General features: G+C 46.3%; 1 pseudogene; it reads left to right on the top strand.

Moving 5' to 3' along the window:
- The first annotated feature begins 938 nt into the window (after window positions 1-938).
- LOC103640156 (uncharacterized) lies at window positions 939-1,543 on the top strand (annotated as a pseudogene).
- Window positions 1,544-2,926: the final 1,383 nt, after the last annotated feature.

Raw genomic sequence — 2,926 nt, 5'->3', positions numbered from 1 at the left:
AAATAAAAGGTGACACGAAAGTATAGCTCTAATTTACTCTAAGGGCCTGTTTGGGGCAACTTATTGGTCGGCTTCTCATTAAGTTTAAGCGGTGCAGCAGCCAAACAGTCTGTTTTTTTTGTCCCGCGTTCGAAACCAGCACTCAACAAAATGTTCGTAAAATCAGTGGAAAATCAGACGCTGAGAGCAGGACGCTTCTCACCGCTTAGAACTGATTTGGTGATTAGGGATCCCAAGGGGATCCATGGGGGAGAAATCCCCTTGCAATTCAATTTTAAATAGCAAGAGTATTTCTTCCCCTCGGGATCTCGGATCACCAAATCATCCCTTATGCGATCAAACTGTCCTCCAAGTTCACAGACATTTACCCGCTTTTTCCATCATATAAAAGAATCGATCATCTCACCCTCCCGCACCTGAGTGCTCATCTCGCACTTTTCTTCCGCTCTGCTCGTCTCCTGGGATGGCGAAGGCTAGGGTTTTGGAAATCTGACGAACACCACGACCCTCTCTGCACCAGGGCCCGGCAAAGCTGCTTCACCTGCATCTTCTGCTCCGTCCCCTCCTTCGAGCACCTGGACACCCAACGCCCAGGTATGACGCCCTGGTTCCTTTTGGCCCTCTGAGTGAGGTAATAAATTGTTCTGGTTTATTGAAATTCTGCAGTTCGATCCACTGAAATTTGAACACTATATGCATGGATTTTTGCTTTCAAAAATCAGTGAGTACGTTTCTTGAACGCATAGATGGAGGACATGCCAAAGATCAGGAAACCCAATACACAATGGGATCCAACTGCTGCTAAAATTTTTAATGACATTTGTGTGGAACAAGTATTGGCAAATAATAGACCACAGGGTTGCTTGAACATCAAAGGTTATGCCAATCTTGTTACCAAGTTTAATGAACAGACAGGTAGAAACTACACTCGTGTTCAAATGAAAAATCGTCGGGATGCACTGAAATCTGAATTTACAACATGGAAGACATTACTCCTTAGTGCATCTGGGTTAGGAAGAGACCCAAGGATTGGGTCAATTGTAGCTAGTAATGAATGGTGGGAAGAAAAAAATCAGGTATGCAACTTGTATTGGATTCTAATATATAACATGTGTCGCATGATTATATGAATTAATATTGTTGTTGTGTTGCAGGCTATGCCACAAGTCAAAATGTTTAGACTTGCCCCATTGGAGAATGAAGAAGACCTTGAAATTATGTTTAGTGGTGCGTCTTGTACCAATGTATATGCTATGGCTCCAGGTGCAAATGAGGAGTTGAATGGTAATGATAATGATGTAGAGGAGGTGCTTTCAAGTCCGGGTGACAAACCCTCCAGGAAAAGAGGTGTTGCTCAGAATTTCCCAATTAAGAAAACAAAGAAGAATTTTAGAGACTTGCAGTTCAAACGTTTTGTTGATTCATTTGTGGAAAAGCTAGTTCAAGCAAGTCTTCTGCAACCTCTTCGCATAATGATTATGTTAGGCAAGAGATAGCAGAAATGTTGGAATCAGTTATTGGGGCTGGGGCTGGGGCTGGTTGAGAGCACCTAGAGGGGGGGGGGGGTGAATAGGTGATCCTGTAAAAACTTAAACTTATAGCCACAAAACTTGATTAGGCGTTAGCACAGTTTATGCCAAGTGGCTAGAGAGGAGTCAAAACACAATAACCACAAGAATCCAATCACAGAGATGACACAGTGGTTATCCCGTGGTTCGGCCAAGTACAAAACTTGCCTACTCCACGTTGTGGCGTCCCAACGGACGAGAGTTGCACTCAACTCCTCTCAAGTGATCCAATGATCAACTTGAATACCACGGTGTTCTTGCTTTTCTTTTCTCAATCCCGTTTGCGAGGAATCTCCACAACTTGGAGCCTCTCGCCCTTACAAAAGATGTTCACAGAGAATCACAGAGCAAGGGAGGGATTAGCAACTCACACACGACACAAAGATCACAGCGAATACGCACACACAAGACCCAGACTTGAGCTCAAAAGACTAGCACACTAGAACAGAGCTCAAATCACTAGAATGTCGAACAAGTGCGCGAGATTGATGTGTGAGTGATCAAGAGTGCTCAAGGAATGCTTGGTGTACTCCTCCATGCGCCTAGGGGTCCCTTTTATAGCCCCAAGGCAGCTAGGAGCCGTTGAGAACAAATCTGGAAGGCCATCTTTGCCTTCTGTCGTCGGGCGCACCGGACAGTCCGGTGCACACCGGACAGTGTCCGGTGCCCGATTCCTTTCCTTAAATGGCGAAGCCGACCGTTGCAGATGCGGGAGCCGTTGGCGCACCGGACATGTCCGGTGCACACCGGACAGTCCGGTGCCCCCTTCCGACCGTTGGCTCGGCCACGTGTCCTGCGCTGATCACGCGGCCGACCGTTGGCCCTGGCCGACCGTTGGCTCACCGGACAGTCCGGTGCACACCGGACAGTCCGGTGAATTTTAGCCGTACGCCGTCAGCAAATTCCCGAGAGCGGCCTCTTCGGTCGAGGCAGCCTGGCGCACCGGACACTGTCCGGTGCACCACCGGACAGTCCGGTGCCCCAGACCGAAACAACCCCTTGGCTGCACACCGCCAAGTCTTCTCTTCTCCTCTTCTTTCTGTTTCTAACACTTAGACAAATATATTAGTACACAAACCAATGTACTAAGACTTAGAAACATACCTTAACTTGTGATTTGCACTTTGTTCATCCTTGGGCATATTTTCACATTTAAGCACTTGTGTTTGCACTCAATCACCAAAATACTTAGAAATGGCCCAAAGGCACATTTCCCTTTCAATCTCCCCCTTTTTGGTGATTTATGCCAACACAACATAAAGCAAGTGGAACAAGTGCAAAACTACTTCAAATAAAAACTAACTTTGAGTTTTATTCAATTTTGGCATATATGGATCATCCTTTGCCACCACTTGGTT

This window comes from Zea mays, chromosome 9 (genome assembly GCF_902167145.1).
Source record: "Zea mays cultivar B73 chromosome 9, Zm-B73-REFERENCE-NAM-5.0, whole genome shotgun sequence".
Taxonomy (NCBI): Eukaryota; Viridiplantae; Streptophyta; class Magnoliopsida; order Poales; family Poaceae; genus Zea; species Zea mays.
The sequence above is the reverse complement of the archived record's forward strand: the minus strand, read 5'-3'. Positions and strand labels throughout refer to the sequence as shown.